The following is an 8,130-nucleotide window of genomic DNA, read 5'->3' as shown; positions in this document are numbered from 1 at the left end:
TTTTTTAGATATTTTTTTAATTGACAGAACAGCTTAAGCATGAAGAGGGGAGAGAGAGGGGGAATGACTTGCAGCAGAGGTTCCACAGGCTGGAGTCGAACCCGGGCTGCTGCGGCAACAACCTTGTAAATGGGGCGCCTGCTCTACCCACTAAGCCACCGATGCCCCATACTATGACTTTTTTATGACATACTATACTGTGCACAAACCACACACAGAACTACTGTACACCACATTATTAGAACTATTTGTAATAACTGACTGACTGCTTAAAATGGCACTCAGTCACAATGATGGATTGCGGAATGGGCCAACCGGGCCAAGGCTCAGGGGCCCCTCTAGCCTTCACCTGCAAAATGTCACTAAAATTCATATGTACGGACCAGGAGGAGACTCAAAATGAATGAAAGAGACACAAAGTGACTGAAAGAGACACAAAATAATTGCACAAAGAGGCAAAAAAATGACACAAAATTACCTGGAAGAGACAAAATGACGACAAAGTACACAAAACAACCACATAACGACACAAATGACCCAAAAAAGATTAGATTTGCTAATGATTATTTCAGGCCATGGTGAATGGATGCCTGTCATAGCATAGCCAGGCACTCTGAATATATTTGAATATTCCCTTGCCTGAGTGCACTGAGTGATTAACACCCATTTGTGTTTTTTATCAGGGAAATGCTTTGGGATTCAAATGTTTAGGGTAATGTGAATGAATGGGATGGAGACACATTTAACTCTACCAGCAACCTGGTTTGCTGTTCATTGTTATCTGATGAGACGGAAAGCAAAGCCTTGGCTGCAGGCTTTTTGGACAGAGCTGGGGTGTCAGTAACAGAATCTGTGTAGCCTCCACAGCAGCGTGACTGCCTTCATCTGGGAACAGTAGCCTACCTGGTGTTCTTGGCGGGGTGGAGAAACATGTACTGGCTTGCACACCAGGTAAGGCACAGTGGCGCCATGCAGTATTCTGTGTGACTCCGCAGTGTGTGTGTGTGTGTGTGTGTGTGTGTGTGTGGTGAGTTTGGCCCTTTCTATCAGGTATGTCGCTGTCATTAAAATATTTGCCTGTGCAAATTTACAGATGTTACGTGAGTGATAGGAGTACAGAATGGAAATGGCTGTGCCTTCCCTCACACACTGCTGCAACTACAGAGAGACTGTTGAAGAGGTGATGACTCATGAATGAGATTCAGCATAAACAAAACCAAACAACCACACCCTTCATCTTATGAATGACAGCCCACTGTGTTACTTATCAACCAACTCCAGTGCTGACTCACCTCTTGAGGGTATAGAGTAGTTGCAGAAGTTTAACCTCCCACATACTTTTCATCTGAGGTACAAAGTAGAAACTGGATGGACCAGATGTGTGTGCGTGTGTGTGTGTGTGTGTGTGTGTGTGTGTGTGTGTGTGCATGTTTCAGTGAGTGTAAGTGTCTTTCTTCCCACTCTGGGATTAAGGTCACACCCTCCTCACTCCCTGTCTCTCTCTCAATCTCTCTATCCCTTCTCATTTTTCTCTGTCTCTTTCCTCTGCTCTCTGCTGTTTGCTTTCTGGCTGTCTCCGTCCATGTTTGGCTGATGATTAGCAATAAAGGGACAGTTCACCCTCAAATCAAAAATCCCATTTTTTTCTTTTACCTGTAGATCTATGCACCAGTCTAGATTATTTTGCTGTGAGTTGCGGAGCTTTTTCTCCAATATAATGGAACCAAATGTCACTCAGCTTGTGGTGGTCAAAATGCCCAAAAATACATATGAAAAACTCAACAGCAATGTCTCTTTCCACAATTCATGACACGGTTACTCAAGATAATCCACAGACCTCGTTGTGAGCAGATTCATGTCAGAACTAGTTTCTTTCTACAAGGGATGCCAGTTTCGGTTAACTTTGCTTTTGATGGTCTGACACTCCTTAACTAGTGACTAACGGGTTATATTTTAAGAAAAAATGCAAAATGAAGTGAATTACAAGAGGCCCCTTCTCTTGCTCTGGTGCTCCATTGACTCAGTGAGCTTTAGCACCACATTTAGTCTATCTTGTAGCATGTCTTGACTTTTATTTTATTTTTTATTGGTTTTGCTGACAGACAGGTGGCTAACCCCGATAACATATGCAATGGTTGTCCCCATTTCCTACCCTCTGGTCTTCGCTGGTAACCAAACGTTAGCCTTGGTTGCTCTGCACTGTGCATCACAAGGATCGGAAGGTAGCTAGCAGTGCAGCCCAATATTCGTAATTCGGAAGATTGGCGGTTTGATCCCCAGCTCCTCCAGTCTGCATGTCGAAGTACCCCAAATTGCTTCCAATGGCTGCTCCATCAGTGTGTGGGTGTGCGAATGGTTACTGAGTACCAGGTGGCACCATGTCTGGTAGCCTCGGCCACCAGTGTGTGAATGGATGATTGTGACGTGTAGTGTACAAGTAAAGGTACATTTACCATTTAGTAACATTGTGGCCACCCCATGGTCTCCCCCCAGGTCGCCCAGGTGAGTAGGAACTATTTTTCTTCTACTGAGCTACACCCGCCAACCATATCACCATCCACACAGAAGCAATGATCTACTGCTAGCTCACCTAGCACCACTGAGCTAGCTAATGTTACAGCTCAGCTGAGGAGGACGCCATTAATGTTTACATCTTGCGCTATCATGAGCCTCTCGTCCATGAGTAGATGCACTGTTCCTTCTGCGCAGTGATACGGTTTGCGAGTGTAGTTCGGTAGAAAGAAAATAGTTCCTATATCAAACTGCTCACAAGAAGGTGTATGGATTATCTTGATTAGCCAGGTCATGATTTCTGGAAAGAGACATTGATGTTGGGTTTTTCAAATGTATTTTTTGGCGCTTTGAGCACCACAAGCTGAGAGACATCTAGTTCCATCGTATTTGAGAGAAGACAGACATCTCTACGGCTGATATCTCCAACACTCTGCGACAGTCTAGACTGAAAAATAATGTTTTTGATTTTGGAGTGAACTGTTGCTTTAAACTAGAATATATGTCTGGCCTTAATTTACATTTTTGATGTCCAAAATAATCGATCAGCAGGGCAAAGATCCAGGGATTATTTACTCAGTCTAACCAGAATGAATAAAACGATTATTTAGTGCTTCATTAATCCCCAGAGGAGAATTTCTCTTCTCGCCGAGGTTAAAAAAACAGTGGGAGGGATTCATCAACCTGCTCAGGAGCACTTAGCAGGGCAGATGCTTGTCATTACAGAGTTGACTTTATGTTTAGAAACTCTCTTTCTACTCACAACATCATCCCACTGCCACAAATAGGCGAGGAAACAAGTTTATATAGAGACAGTCTTTCCATGATGTCACCAGCTCTATCACCAGCTTTATCGAGGTGATAAAGAGAAGCAGATGTTAATTAACAAGAAAAAAAATTGGACATGGCAGTTTTGATTGACGGCTACTTTGTTCTGTGATGGCCTTGTCAGCCAGACAAATTCTCACGAGCTGATCACAGCGTGAGGTCTCAGCTGGTGTTACTGTAGCTGCTACTGTATAGTTCACCTCAGCGAGTCAGCAGTACACAGCAATTGAGAATCTCCATTTATGGCAGCTTGCTTTAGCTTATATGTCACAGGGATGTAACCACCCAAACTGGGAAGCAATGTGTGGTCTACTTTGTACCACAGTAGTGAACAACCATGTTGCATCACACGAGTCATCTAGAAACCATATTTGGTGTGCAAATCACAGATTGTATGCCTAATTGTGAACATGTGGAATGCATTGCCTCTGCTATCATTATGCAGCTTTTGGCAGGCGGCTGTATTTCAAGTCAAGCAAAACATAGTAGAAGGAGCAGCTACTGATCATTTGTGAGTGCATTCATGCAGAATGTACACAAATGAGGATCTGGAGGAACTCAGCTCTGCGGACAGACACAAATATAGCCACATATTCACAAATTATAAATATATACAGTACAGGCCAAAAGTTTGGACACACCTTCTCATTCAATGCGTTTTCTTTATTTTCATGACTATTTACATTGTAGATTCTCACTGAAGGCATCAAAACTATGAATGAACACATGTGGAGTTATGTACTTAACAAAAAAAGGTGAAATAACTGAAAACATGTTTTATATTCTAGTTTCTTCAAAATAGCCACCCTTTGCTCTGATTACTGCTTTGCACACTCTTGGCATTCTCTCCATGAGCTTCAAGAGGTAGTCACCTGAAATGGTTTCCACTTCACAGGTGTGCCTTATCAGGGTTAATTAGTGGAATTTCTTGCTTTATCAATGGGGTTGGGACCATCAGTTGTGTTGTGCAGAAGTCAGGTCTGTGAGGTCGGACCGTTTATTGAGTTATTACAGACACTGCTAACAGCTAACGGTTAGCCTAGCTAATCTACAATAACCATGTTGTTATTTACAAAACGTCACATCCCTCCTTGAGTATATCCATTCAGCACCAAGTAATCCCCAAGCCCCAGCCAGGAGTTTCTCTGGGCCGTTCTGAGTACCTACCCCGAGGCAGGGACTTGTTTAGCCTTTGTAAAAGTTCCGGAACTCTGTCCTTCGGGGGTGGTTCCTGCGGTGGAGACACGCACCAACGACCCCGGCCCCGTAAAATTACCGAAGTTCCTGCGGTGAAAACGAGCCTATTGTTCAGGAGGTTTTTAAGGGGAGCTGAATTATCCACAGAGGTCTCTTCCTCTTGAACCCCCCCAAAAAGACAGGTGATTTACACCGGTAAAAACACTGAATAAAATTCAGATTAGTGCGTCTGTGTGAATATCAGGGTAATTGCCGTTAAGTGTAGCTAAGGCTTAATAGCTGCTATTTTACCAGGGGGTCTTCAGTTGCCTGTGACTGGTATTTTCTCAAGGCTCTGCCTGAAAGATGGAGGGTTTTTGTATCCTGCAGCTGTCCATGATCAAAATCCAGTTTGGGTTGTTTAGCCAGTGCAGGGCTACAGCCGACCTCTGCAGCCGAGGAGGGTTCACCTTTGGTGGGGTGTATTTCCTGGGGCTTTATGTTGTTGTGTTGTCTGTCGTAGTAGCCGAGGTGTTTCAGACCAGAGGTTTTAAGGTGTGTTTTTCATAGTGGAAAGAGTTTTAGTCTGACTACCTGCAGCAACAGTGTTCTTGTCATTCTTCCTCCCAACAAAATCAAACTAATGGGAATATTTCCAGCTGCTAAGGTAAGAGTCTCCAACTAGCTTGCTGCTTTGTGATGTGCGTGCACAGCGCAAGGATTACTAAAATGAGTCCACTGATGTGACTGTTGTATGTGATGTCAGTAGTGATGTGATAACAAAAGTAATGATGTAACGAGTTGTTTGGTTTTTGGTGTAATTGTAATGTTACACAACACTGTAGACGGGGCCACTAGCCACCGGCCCCTGCTAATGTGTGCTTACCTTTTTTCTGATCCAGATGTTTAGTTATCCCCAGAGGTGTCTTTCTCTCCAAAACAAATAAACCCAGTCAGTCTTTTAATGACGCTGTCGTCGAGGGGGGCTGCTAACTACAGTGACCACTTGGAAAACACGAGTGTCCCTATCTAGAGCAAGTGTTTGTTTTGTCCGTTCTGGGCTACTGTAGAAACATGGCGGTGCAACATGGCATTCTCCATAGACCAGGACCTGCTCACTGCCTATGAAGATATAACGGCTCATTCCAAGGTAGGGTTGGGCAACCTGTGGCGCAGGGGCCACATGCGGCTCTTTGGCCCTTGAGTGGCTCCCTGTGGCTTTGACAAAAAAATTATGTGGAAATGAATAACGGTTATTTTTCAACATTTTAAGAGTGTCGTTGTAGCCTGAAAGTCATCCTTACATTTCCGAATTATATAAATGTGTATATAAACTGAAAATAAAAAATGTTTTAGCATCTTGTCAACTGTGTGCGTCATACGTCTACAGCCTGGCACGCTTTCCTAAAATTTGCCAAATCTCAATATCGATAGCTGGTCTTGAGTCTCCTCAGTGAGGCTAGCTCAAGTTTAAGTACCGATAATCATCTATAGCCCACTGCAGAGTAGCTACGAGTGAATGCTTGTTTAAAACTAATTGGAATGTACTTTAACGTCAGCATGATCAGTCGGAGCGAGAATGTGTTGGCCGTCACTAAAAGGCCCAAATATGTACTGCAGCTCCAGATAGAGTTTTCAAAATTTTCTTTGGCCATAAAAATAGCTCTTTTGATAGTAAAGGTTGCCGACTGCTGTTCTAAAGTAACGAAAACATGAAGACTCTTATTTTACACTAAAGCAAACATACGTATTATATTAAATTTCTGCCATTATATCCCCTTAACCCTACACACCAGCGCTTTTCAAGATGGAGACAGATAAAGTGAGTAAGAGACGGGAGTCAAGACAGTCAATGTAGACCGCTTAGATGTGCCACAGCCATCTGCTGCTGAGCCTTTGTCAATGTTGCCATAGAGACAAGAGCAAACAAAGAAAAGGTATTTCTGTCATTTAGCAGCCCTGTCTCCTGTTTGTAGTTTCAGCTGAGATGGACCCATGAAACAGAAGCTAAGACTTCTGGATATTACACACCACACAGAGCAGCAAGAGTTTTTAATTCACTTAAATGCATGCTGGTGTGAGCGCATGAGGCCAGGCTTAGAACAAAATAGAGAGTGTCCTACCTGACATGCACAAGTGCACACACGCCTGCTGTATGTGTATGTGTGTGTGTGTGTGTGTGTGTGTGTGTGAGAGACATCACACTCTCTGTACTCGAGGAGGAGGCAGACTCCGACGTAGAGACAGCATGATGGTGCAGATGGCTCAGCATATTCCCATCCTCAGACTCAACAGGCTCTGCTTGTGATTCTGGCTCCCTGCAGAACAGACTAATTGCACACACAAGCAGGTTTGTTGCAAAACACTGAAAATGAGCGGCATTATAAACTGACTGTGTACACTGTACATAACAGCTTTAACACACCGTCGTACACACACACACACACACACACAGGTGCAGTTTCAGTAGGTTTTCAATATGTGCTGATTTTAGGACAGTTTGATTGCACGTATTCAATTTTGACATTGAAGAAGATGAGAGAAGATCATGTGAGATCACGTGTGAAGCAGGAGATAAGGAAGTCATTTATGGACCTCACAGAAACGACGTCTGAGCCAAACCACAGTCACATATAGACCAAATAAATCTGCCGCACATGCTGCACAACACTGACCTTTGCTGTCAGCTGGTTAGAGCACAACACTTTACGTACTCCAGTATTTCACTTTGAATGAATTATTGATTATGTCCCATCACAATATGGAGGAATAACTGAATACTTGCTAGGACAACTGTACCGTCATGGGCAGATTATGACACAGTGGGCCCCTGGGCACAGATATGCAGGAGGCCCCAACACCTCTCCTATAAGACACACAGACTGTGTGGTGTTTTCCTCTTTTTGTTGTTGTTTTGTGTCTCTTTGTGGTTGTTTTGTGTCTCTTTGTGGTTGTAATGTGTCTTTTTGTAGTAGGTCTGTGTCTCTTTGTGGTTGTTTTGTGTCTCTGTGGTTGTTTTGTGTCTTTGTAGTCGTTCTGTGTCTATTTGTAGTTGTTTTGTGTCTGTTTGTGGTTGTTTTGTGTCTCTTTGTGGTTGTTTTTTGTCTCTTTATGGTTGTAATGTGTCTTTTTGTAGTAGGTCTGTGTCTCTTTGTGGTTGTTTTGTGTCTCTGTGGTTGTTTTGTGTCTTTTTGTAGTCGTTCTTTGTCTGTTTGTGGTTGTTTTGTGTCTCTTTGTGGTTGTTTTTTGTCTCTTTGTGGTTGTAATGTGTCTTTTTGTAGTCGGTCTGTGTCTCTTTGTAGTCGGTCTGTGTCTCTTTGTGGTTGTTTTGTGTCTTTTTGTAGTCATTCTGTGTCTCTTTGTGGTTGTTTTGTGTCTGTTTGTGGTTGTTTTGTGTCTTTGTGTAGTCCTTCTGTGTCTGTTTGTGGTTGTTGTGTGTCTGTTTGTAGTCATTCTGTGTCTCTTTGTGGTTGTTTTGTGTCTGTTTGTGGTTGTTTTGTGTCTTTGTGTAGTTCGTCTGTGTCTCTGTGGTTTTTTGTGTCTTTCTGTAGTCCTTCTGTGTCTGTTTGTGGTTGTTGTGTGTCTGTTTGTGGTTGTTTTGTGTCTTTTTGTAGT

Source organism: Epinephelus lanceolatus, chromosome 13, assembly GCF_041903045.1.
Source record: "Epinephelus lanceolatus isolate andai-2023 chromosome 13, ASM4190304v1, whole genome shotgun sequence".
In the NCBI taxonomy this organism is placed as follows: Eukaryota; Metazoa; Chordata; class Actinopteri; order Perciformes; family Serranidae; genus Epinephelus; species Epinephelus lanceolatus.
This window is presented reverse-complemented; position numbering follows the sequence as displayed.